We start from the raw sequence: 12,227 nt of genomic DNA on the forward strand, positions 1-12,227 counted from the left end.
TCAAAGCAGGAGTCCTTCCTATGGCTCATATTGTACTACAAGATATGGCCCCTCCTCCTCTCTAATCTGACATCCCCCCCAAGATATAAGATTGTAACCAAGATTGCTTAGTCTACCATGGAAATGGGCTCGACCCCCCATTTCCATGAACTTTGAGGTGCCATTTGCGCCCTCTGGACTCAAGGTGCGCTACTTGAAGGTGTTTGAACCGAAGCTGAACTACAGCGACCACGATGTCATCAAATGGGTGCGCTACATTGGCCGCAGCGGCATTTATGAAACTCGCTGCTAGCTGCCACTAGGCTGCTAGTCTACCTCCCCACCCACCCTCCTCCACAGGTCCAGGTGCCACTCCCTCCCCGCCACCACACGTCAGTGTCTCCTCCCCCCGGCTTTGCTGCCTTCCCTTTGCATCAGCCCCTGAGTCTAGGTCTGGGCCAAGCACATTGCAAATGGGACTGTTGGAGCAGTCCCTGGGCTCCCCAGGCTCCCTGGGCAGGGTGGCTGAGGTTCCTGCTCTCCCAGCCGCCTGTCTGTCCTGGCCTAGTGTCAGGCTCTGAGTTCTGTGACCAAAGCCAGGTGGGCTCCTTTTCCTTCCCACCCTTGTGGCCACACCTCTGGAATGGGAGGGTTGGCTGCCCCTCACTGGGAGCTCCCCGGAAGGCTAGTAACGGACCCCAGCCCCCAGTCCCACTCTGCTTTGGGATAGTGTGAGCTTCACTTTGTACGGTGTGACTTCGTCCAGTTACAGACCCAATAAACTCTGTGGAGTGGAAAAAAAAAAAAAAAGCCCAGCTTCATGGGCATGCAACCTATGTCCAGTGATTAAGAAGAACTCAAATTTGTTAATTATCTATTGTTACCATCTTTAAATATTTAACACTTTTAACATTTTAATTTTATGTAAATTATATGTGTGTAATCTGTTCTCCAGACCACTTTACTATGTCTTGACTATACCAGTCATTCCCCTATTTAATCATTTATGGTAGCTATTCCATTTCCTGGAATGCTGTTCACTCAGAAAATTGGATGACTACCTTTCTTACCTCTTTACAATTTTTGCCCAAATGTCAGACCTAATCAGTACACCTGTTAAAAACTGTAATCATTTCACCATCATAAGCTCCTTCGAGTTTCAGATTTCCTCTTTCCATGCTTCGTATTTTATTTTTCTCTGTTAATTCCTAATGCCTTACAACTTATGTATTTATTATGGATTGATTTTCCTTCTTTTCTGTTTCCCTTCATTTGCTTGTCTATAGACCATAAAAGAGAGGGAACTTTGTTTGTTTGGTTCACTGACACATATCAGTCACCTACACAAGTTCCTATTATGAACTCATAAATCTTAGTTGAATAAATGATTCTATTCATTCCACTCAACTAGTATGTAGCAATTGTAGCTTCACTTATAGCTATCATGCATTCACAAATTCATAATTTATCATTGAAAAATATTTGCTACCGTTTGGTCCTGGTTTCCTGATTGGCATTTTTTTGATCAAAAGAATGATACCCCATCTAGAAATTAAATCATTTCACTGGATTTGAGAAAGATACTGATAAAAGATACTGATCTTTTATCCAGAAATTTCAAAACGCTCACTAGGTTTTTTAATCTCTCATAAATTAAAGCCAGAAGACAAGAGCTCTAGAACAGACTCATTATATATGCTTACATAGCAATGTAAAAAATAATCACAATTTCATGATGCCCTATTCCTTATTTGTGATGTGACAGGCAGTACAATATAAAGGTTCTGATGAAATCCTATGGGGCCAGATTGCCTGGGTTGTATTCAGGCTCTGCCATTCTTAACTGCGGGATGTTGAAAAGTTATTTACTTTCTATGACATGATTCCTTCATTACATGTACATGGAGAAAATAATAGTGGTTCTTTTTTTGAGTTTTGTAAAAACTAAATAAGTTCATCAATATAGTACATTTGGAACAGGCACATACTGAACATTCACTAAACAGGAACATATTAAACACTTTGCAAATACTTGCTAACATTACATGTAAAATGGGAAAATTAATGTTTGTATACTGTGTACTGCTTTGGTCCTTTTGGCAATCAAAGATAACAAAGTTAAAAAGTCAAGAGGAAAATTATAAAGAACTGTAAAAATATGTATTTCACAATTCAGCATACTGTCTGTCAAATAATATTTCTTTTTTTGCTTTTTAAGAAACAGCTCAGTGACACGACTATAGCTCACTTCACCCTTGAACTCCTGGCCTCAAGCATACCTCCTGCCTCAGCCTCTGGGGCAGCTGGGATTACAAGTGCCAGTCACCTCACCCAGCATGTTTTTTAAGAAGAAATTTTGACATATAAAAGAAAGTTTTTACTATATCTAGTAAATGAGAGACTTTTTCTAAATCCACTCAGTCTTGTGATAACATTGACTGTTAATTGAGCATGGAATTTTAAAAAAATATATTCTTCTCAACAAAGAAATCTTCTGTAACTCTGAAGTCTGTGCAATCTGATAGCTTAAGTAGCAGAGCAAAGACTCAAAATGAAATTTTATCAAGGCTTCACTCACATTTTCAAAATCAGGTTACTGACAGAAATATTCTCTCATTTCCTAAGGACCAAGAAATCTCCCAGTTTGATAAACAAACATCTGGCATGCATGAGGGTACTAAATAAATTTGATTCCAACCCTTAGGCCAACTTAACTCACAGCTGCTGAATAGTTGATATCGGATTGGCCCTAAGCAGAAAGCTACTTGGAAACTAAACTATGAAAATATTCTAATGTACCTGAATAGATACAGATTACAATGGAAGAAGAAATCAAGCAGAAATTCAAACTGTAAACAAGGCCAGAACAAATGGTTGTTTTTGGTGAAATGAGGATTTGGCACCTCCCTAGAGAACAAGAGACATACATTTGCCTTAAATATGTCTCCATTCAACTTCATGGGAAACATACAAATTAGTTTTAACATAATTTGTCTTCACCATTAAGAAGGTATATATCAATGAGAAACATCTTCTTTTTCCAGATTTGAATTACTTGATCTGTGAAAGAATGATGATGGATAATTCTTCTACTATATTAAGTATACTAAGAATCTCATTCCAAATCTATCATAAAGGAATCTTTATTTTGAAAAAAATAACAATTCATTAAGAAAAAAAAGTTATGATTCTTCAAAAAAGTTATCAAGTTTCTATTATTGGATTTTTTACAATTGTGATATATCTTTACAAGAAAAAAATGATACAATTACCTGACAGCAATAATCAATAGGTAAAGAAATAAAATTATTAAATTTAAAAAATTGCTAAAAATTTTGAGGGACGCAAGGGGAAAAGTTAGAAGATACATATAGAGATAGGCATAATAACAGAGCATGGAGTGTTTTTCATTATTGTTGTAGTCAAAGCTTGACCACAGATGTTAGAGGACTAACCCTAACTCAAAAGTCATTCCATCCAGGTGACAACTGTATGTTCTACATGGAAGTTTGAGGTCAAAGCTTTGTACTAAATGCCTGCACTATAACATCTGTATGTCTACCATGTGAACTTTGGCTAGGGCTAAACTGGTTAAGGATTAAGGATTTTACTAGTTCTTCAAAGATACATATAAAGTATGGCATAGTATGATTTCATCTGATTGACAGTCATAGAAAGTTAGGGAGAAAAAACTCACTATGGGGTTCTGTGCTTTAGTGTACATAATCTACTTATGGGAAGTTTTATTCTAGAACAATCTTTTTTATTATAAATACTTAATCTTGGAAAAATCACATATTAATTCTATAATAAATGAGTCACAAGGAATATCAGACTGAATTTAAACAAATAATTTCAGAATTGTGTCCATTATAATTTGCTCCTCAACTTTTTAGTATAAAAGGAAGCCATAACCATTGAATTAATAATCCAACATAACAATCACTCAATAAGTGGGTTAGAATGGTGTTGATGAAAAAGAATCCATGTACTATTAACTATAGAGAAGTTTCATAGCACTTTTAACCTCTTTTGTTATTTTTTTTTTTTTTAGATTTTAGATTTTACTTAAACTCAAGTACCTAAATGTAATTAATAGTATGTGGATTATGACAGTACAGAGGCTAATGAAATCCCTGAATAGCTTATATGGCTAGCCAGAAGGGATTTGGAAGCAAGATGTACTTTAGGCTGACATTCTATGTAGACATTTGTATTATAATAAAATGAGTCTACAAAGTATCTAGTAGACCAGGGAAAAAAAAGTGATTTTTTAAAGAATAACATCCTTTTATCTCTTCTTACGCCCTTACCCTCTCAGGTTACTTAGCTTGTCACTACAATAAATAGCTTCTACCTCCTGCTAAGCCATGCTCAGTGGGTGCTTAGTAAGGTCAGAAAACTAAGCAAACAAGAACAGAGAATGAAAGGATAATATTTTTATAAAAAGGCAGAAATGTTAGGAAAAAATAGAAAAATATATATGGTTAGTCTATAGTAGTATTTTGCAAAGCATGCTGTATGTGACATGAATTCCATAAAATATTTTTATCTTGAGACAATCCATTAAAAAGTGCCATATTCAAAAACTGCAGAAAATCTGCATATGCTACAGATTCTAAGGTATGTTTGCACATCTAATGCTCTAACTCATGAAGAGAAGAAACTTATTTAACCTTGCTTAGCTATGTGATTCCAAATGTGTTTGATTGTTGAAGTCTTTCTACCACTTAATTCCTATCAAACAGCTGCTTAAATCAGGGTTCTGCAAATCACACTTTGGGAAAACGTGGTTTGGGTTAAATAGTCAAGTGTTGATTGTTCCCTTCCAAAATGAAAATTAAAAGAGCTAAATATATTCAAAAGATAAACATTTTATATTTGCTTTTCTCATGCATATATTCATTCATTTAAAAATTTAAAAATAAAACAGCTATCTGTGAGATCATGTCAGTCAAACTGGAGTTCCTGCCACTCTATTGATTAGATAGTGCTTTAAGTCCTTGGACTGAAATTATTTAAAAAATTGTGAGACACCATTTCCTTTTTCTCTCCCAAATATACTGCCAAGGAGGGTACAGCTATAACAACCTATTGCTCCCACCTTCACATATTCTACTGGTTTGTAGCCAAGAGAACGAAGCATGGCTCACTTACAGAATGACGCAGACAGATTTTCCACTGCTAAAACCAAGTATCTGTGAATTTTACCCTTTAAATCTACCAATAGTGTGAGAAAGTGTTTTGACACCCTTATGATTTCCTCAAGAGCAGAAATTTTGGATCTAGTGTGACCTCCAGCCATAAATGTCAGATCTCATTTGGAATAAGAAGAGAATTTTCCTCAATTCCTTTTATAGGAAAAAGAAAAGCAATCTAGCATAAACTAAACAAATATAAACCTTAACTTTTGTAGATATACATTCTTCTTTTTTAATTCAGACATTCAGTCTGTTTTCTGAAAGGGGTTCATGAACATTGGTGTATAATAACATAGAAGTAAATGTCTGTTTATACCATCACCTTCAAATGAAAGGTTGCATGTATGAGATTGTCTTAATGGCAAGGGACTAGATGCAGCTACCTTCCAATAGAACAAAATTTTATACCAGATTATAATATAATTAGATAATTAGAAATAGACATATGCACAGAATGAAAGATAGAGTATTAATTAGAGTCATTTGAGCTATTTCTAAAAATGATCAAATATAGGAATGATAAGAAAGAAAAAACAACAGCATGATGTGCATAGGATACTATATGCATATAATCAAGACATAAAGTGACTGGAAGTGATGAAGTATGACATAATGTTCTTAGCTGGATGAATGGGCTAACTGTGGCACTGCAATATGATTTTGAGAATACATAAATAAATTGAGAGGAGGGGATTATGAGCTCATTGTAGGGCATTTTGTTGTGGAATTATCCATTAAATGTTTAGATAGTAAAGGAGATGGAAGAGGTGGAGGGAGGTCTGGCCTAAAGTTACAAAATTGGTGATTTTCAGCACATAGGAGATAACTGAAAACCTGAGAGAGAATTAGGTAAGCCAGATAAGCAATATGTTGGGAGAGATTTAGTGAGAATATCTTAATTTGGAGGGATCCACAGGGAATATTATATCCAATTACATATTATTTTAATATTACATATTATATAAATGTCTTATTTCTTTTATGTGCTATTTATCCTTTTAAATGAGTTTTGTAGTATATCCAAATAATTTAAATCTTTGTAGAAAAAGAAAACTACCTTTCAAATTGTTTATCAGTATTACTATTGAACCCACACACTACGAGCATAACCAAAGTCCTACTCTTTTATTTGTCTTTTAATATAAATAGGAAAATTCCAATTTTAAACATAAATAAATCTTCACTTGAGATGATATTTTATGCAGAATTACGGATGAATTATGTTTAATTATCCCTATAGTAATATGATTTCATCAGTATTATTAATCAGGATATATTATCTTCCATGTTTCAGGCTTATTGAATTTTAGAATTATATATAGATGTATTATTTATTTTGGGAGGGCAATATGGCATAATGGAGATTGCATGGACTTTGAAATTTGAAAAACCCAACCTCACATTGTTTTTTATTTTTTAATTTAATTTAATTTTTTTTTTTTTTTTTTTTTTGAGACAGAGAGTCACTCTGTCACCCAGGCTGGAGTGCACTGGTGCAATCCTGGCTTCTCCGTAGCCTCAACCCAACCCATTTCACCTCCCCAGTAACTGGGACTATTGGCACACACCACCATGAACAGCTAATTTTTTGGATTTTTTTGTATAGGACCTCAAACAATTTAGTGTTAGAAAACACACTTCAGCCAGTTGTACTCCACCTGTGTGTGCACACACATACACACAAAAGTGTAGAGCTTGAAGATAGTTTATGTACCACCCAAAATCAGATATATGATATTTTTCAAAACTCCAGAAGATTCCCTCATTCATTTTTCTCATTATTCTGTTCATTTCTCACCCTTTGTTTTCTAATTATTCTAACTTTTTAAACCATCATTTAGTACTTCATTTAGCACTATCAATTCTTAAAATTAATATAAATTGATTTATAGAATATATCCTCTTTTGTGTCCTGCTTCCTTTCCTCAACATAATGTTGATAAAATTAATCTGCATTATTCTGCATATTAAGATTTTACTATTTTATAAGAAGGAAGAATCAATAATAGGTGGGTAACATTTATGTTTTATAGGTGGGTAGTATTTTTTTTATAGGTTGGTAGTATTACACTGTTTAAGTATATTTCCAGTTTGAAATATGAATAAACCTGTTGTAAATATCTTGAATATGATTTTTGAGAATCTATGCACTCATATCTTTCAGGTATGTAGCAGCAATGAATTTTCTGAGTCATGATATAGGCATATGTTAGGTTTATAGAAACAAGCAATTTTCCAAAGTCTGTTAACTGATTTATACAATCAACAAAAGTGAATAGAAGTTCCTCTACCTCTTTGCCAATAATAATACTGGAAATCTATTTAATTTTAGCTATTCAGTAGGTAAAAAAAGTGGTATATCATGGAAGAATCAATTTGTTTTCCCAATAGTAGACAATATTATATATTGTTCCATATACTTATTAGATATTTGAATATTCTCCTTTATAACGTTCCTGTTCATGTTAATTTCTTTCATTGAAGAATATCTTGATTTCCTCTTTATTCCTGAAGGATAGTTTCACTAGATATAGAATCTTGGTTGATAGTTCTCTTCTTTCTGGTCTTTATGGTTTCTGATGAGAAATCTGCTGCCTATTAGAATTATTTTTGCCTTATAGGTGAAGTGTCATTTCTCATTCACAGCTTTCAATGTGTTTTCTTTGTCTTTAGCTTTCAGGAGCTGGACTATCATGTCTCTTGGTGTAATATTTTTGCTTTTATCCTGTTTAGAGTTTGCTCAATGTATTAGTCAATGTTCTGTAGAGAATCATAATCAATAAGATAGATGATAGATAGACAGACAGACAAGATGGAATTATTAAGAAAATTGGCTTAATTGATTATGGAGGCCAAGGAGTCCTACGAAAAGTTATCTGCAAGCCAGAGTCTCTGAAACGCTAGTATCATGGCTTAGTCCAAGTTTGAAAGCCTCAGAACAAAGGAAACTATGTAAGTCTCAAAGCCAAAGACCCAAGAACCCAAGTGGCTACAGGTATAAGTTTCGCAATTCAGAAACTGGACAGCCTGGATGTCCCAGGTTAGCAGAAGGGTATTCCAGCTACAGGATAGAAAGAGAAAGAATTTGCCTTTCCTTGGCCTCTCTGTTGTATAAGGACTCCCAAATAATTGGATATTGCTCATCCACATTGAGGGCAGATCTTTCCTAGCCAGTCCAGCAACTCACATGCCAATCTCCTCTGGAAACTCCCTCTCAGATCTACCCAGAAATAAGGTTTTTCCAGCTGTCTATGTATTTCTTAATCCAGTCAGGTTGACACCTGACCCTATCACACTTACCTTCTTTAGACTAATGTGTTTCTGTCTTTTGCTTTTGAGACATTTTTAGCCATTATTTTTTTAAGTACTATTACAGCCTCACCTTTTTTTGTTTCCTTCCAGGACTCTAATAACATGAATGTTAGGGTGTTTTTTTTTTTCCATTATAACCCCACTGTTCCTGCCCAGTTCTGTCTACTTCTTTTTCAGTCTATTTTATTCTCATTAAGTAATTTGCGGTGTTGTATCTTCAAGGTCCTTGTTTGTCTCCTTTGTTCCATTATGCTGTTGAAACTATCCATTAAGTTACTTATTTCAATGATTTTTTTAGTTTTATGATTTTCACTTAGAACTTATTTATATCTTTAATTTCTTTGCTGAGACTTTCTATTTCCTTGTCATAACTTTCTATTTTTATGTTTCAAGTATATATATTGTGGCTTACTTAAGTATTTTTATTATGGCTGCGTTAACATCTCGGCCAGATAATTCTAACACCCCTGTTATCTCCATGTCAATATCTATTGATTATCTTCTTTATTCAGTTTGAGATCTTTTTGGTTCTCATTGCGATATATAATTTTATATCAATACCTAGACCTTTTGGATATTACGAAATGCTGGATCTTATTTAAATCTGTTTTAGGTGTCTTTCTCTGACATCACTCTGGCAAGGGAAGAGTGGGGCACTCCCATGTTACTGCCAGAAGGGGACAGAAATTCGGCTCTGCCACTGGCCAACATCCACACTCAAGGAGGAAAGGTACTAATTATTGTAAAACAGTAGGAGTTCTGACTCCATTAAATTTCTTCTATTATCTCCCTATCTAGTAGGAGGAGTGGTGCCTTGTTTCTGTACTTCACATGGCCCCTACTTTCACCAAGATAGCTGGGAGTAGGAAGCCTTATTGCTACTGTGATTGTGAAAGCCTTAACTCTCCAAGAGACATCTTTTAATAACTTCCCAGTGAGTAAAAAAAGAGTAACACCTCATTACCGAAGGTAGAAGTGAAAATGCAGACTTACCATTTGGTCTTCGTTAATAGCATGTTAGGGTCCTTGTAACCGCCTGGAGAGAATGAATGTCTTGGTACCCAACTCAGCTTCCTCTCACACCAGCCCTGTAGGGCAGAGGAGGGAGGTTTACAAACTTCACTACAACGTAGAGGCAATGAAAATCCAGGCTCCAAATCCAGCATTTGCTGGCTGGATGAGGGTGTTGCCACAATCTTTCCTAACGTGTTTTTCTTCAACAATGTGTTTATTGTATAAAAGTTTCTCTTGCTAGATTGCCATCTTCCTGGTCTTTTAGGAACATCAGACATCTGTTAGGGCTTTTAAAAAGTATGTTTCTGTCAGCATTACCAGGTCACTATCTCATCCAGCTCATAGTTTGGAATATACGAATCAAAAAGAAAACCCAGGAAACTCATCACTACATCACTTCTCAGGTACTGAGGTCCCTAAACTGCCTGAATCTCTCTCCACCTTTCAGAATATGTTTTATATATGTCTCAGTTTTTAACTGTACATAGCCAAAGGAATAGGGAAAAATGTGTCTATGCAAAGGCAAAAGTATATATATATACACATAAAAACACAAACACATATATGTATTTGTGTGTGTATATATATATTTATACTTTTATATTATTTAATTTGTTATATTTTTATATTATTTAATTCGTTACTCAAGGAGGAAAGGTACTAATTATTGTAAGATAGTAGGAGTTCTGACTCCCTGTTAGATTTCTTCTAATATCTCCCTATCTAGTAGGAGGAGTGGTGCCTTGTTTCTGTATCTCACATGGCCCCTACTTTCACCAAGATAGCTGGGAATGGGAAGTCTTGTTGCTACTGTGATTGTGAAAGCCTTGACTCTCAAAGAGACATCTTTTAATACACATACAGTTACATAACAAATTAAATAATAATTGCTTTCAAAAACAGTGGGACTTGGTATCAAACATAAGATTTGAAGCATGCAATAAAAGTATTAATCATTTCTGATATGGGATGGTGAGTATGTACCCAGACATATGATGAAAGATCTATATAGATTAATGTTTTTTTATCATTTCACAAAATAAAAATAATCATTTGCATATGTAGAATTCTGTATACAACATTGAACCATTACATCAAAAATCTAAGTAAAACAGGTAATTTACAAAGAAAATTTTATTTAACAAAGTTGGCTGAAGAAGAAATAAAAAATTTGAAGGAAAAACTAATTGGAAATTATAAAAATAGTAAATATATTCTGTTCTAAATGAGAATACATCAAGATTATTCTACTCTGAGTTCTGAAATGCCTTCAGAAAGTTGTCCATTATTTACACTATTTGAGAACACAAGAAAAGTAATGAAACTTTTTTTTCTCTCCTACAATGTGAGCTGAAATTTCGTTATTGGCTATATAACCAAATAACACAACCAAATTTTAAAATTCTAGTGAAATAAAATTCTAAATAAAATATTTACAAAGATAATTTACCTGTGTGTTGAAAATAAAATATATTGTGACAAAAGTAATAGTCAACCCTGAGAAGACAACACATATCAAATTCCATAAGAATTAAATTATTGATATTCATTCTAAGTTGTCAAAAATGTGTGATACATAAAAGCATAAATTTACAAAAGAAAATATCAAACTCTTAATATGATAGAACTAATTTACCCACCATGGAAGATAACTGTTCTTAGTGGAGACAAGAAATGTATTAAGGATGGGAAATGTGTAAATAGTTGCATCTAGGTGAACTATAGCCTAAGTGCAATATTCAGTAAGCAATTTATTAAAATGTGGTATACAGCCAAAATTCTAAAAAAATAAACATTCTGTCAACAGCTCAGGGCCAAAAACTTGACTTTATGTCATAAACTTGAGGTTTTGTTTTGATTTCTTAATTTAATGATGTTAAAACCTATTAGCTATATCTCATATTTAGCCTCTATATATCCTATAGAATGTATTATCCTATTAAAAACAGTTGACATGGAAACACACAATTCATGAGTACTGAAAGAAAATTGTATTTTTTTTTTTTTTTACTATTTTTGGTGTTTTGTTTTAAAGAATTTCTTATTGTTTATTGTGTTTGTAAACATATGTACTCATGTATATACACAGAGAGTTGCATTTCTCTTGTAAGTATGCACATTTTGCCATGGCAAATGTTAAGCTATACCAAGGAGATGCCCCTCATTCTTAGACTTAAAAGAGAATAGTTATATCTGATAAGATGATAATTGTTTGATTTCTTACTTGATCATGTTGGCTGAAACACCTAAAATCAACTCCTCAGTCCTCTTGGATGGTCCTCTCTCTAATTGAGGCAACTTCTAAGACTCTAGACATCAATCTCTAATTCTTCTTTTTTCTTGAATTATTGAACTTTATGGTCATCTCTATCCTGACTTTCTAACTATTAGAGCCATATTAGTATCATGTGTTAAGATCAACCAAGAACTGTATAGCCAGAGGGAATTTTGAATAGCAACATTCTATTTCTGAAAGTTGTATAAAACAGAGACTCAGTATAAAACTGATGGAAAACCAGGTAAGAAAAATTCTGTAAGTTTGTTTAGTCCACCAGTTTCTGACGTCCTTCCTTGGTGACCCTTCAGGGGATCAAAGCCAGGTCTAGGATTATAATTCAGAAGTTCAGAGGTGGCAAGAATAGGGGTGAAGTGGGGTCAACCTCTCAGCAGAGAGAGACCTGCCTGACATATAGGAAAATAACAACAAAATATCTCTGAAAA

The 12,227-nt window shown here is 34.1% G+C and overlaps 1 long non-coding RNA gene across 1 annotated transcript in view; it reads right to left on the bottom strand.

Moving 5' to 3' along the window:
- Positions 1–12,227, bottom strand: part of LOC116563249 — a 68,906-nt gene that overhangs the window by 41,447 nt on the left and 15,232 nt on the right. Inside the window, exon 2 of the long non-coding RNA XR_004274304.1 lies at positions 9,486–9,580. This is a non-coding gene — a long non-coding RNA (uncharacterized LOC116563249). The remainder of the gene's footprint in view (positions 1–9,485; positions 9,581–12,227) is intronic.

Source organism: Sapajus apella, unplaced genomic scaffold (assembly GCF_009761245.1).
Source record: "Sapajus apella isolate SASKATOON/1434 unplaced genomic scaffold, GSC_monkey_1.0 scaffold2, whole genome shotgun sequence".
NCBI lineage: Eukaryota > Metazoa > Chordata > Mammalia > Primates > Cebidae > Sapajus > Sapajus apella.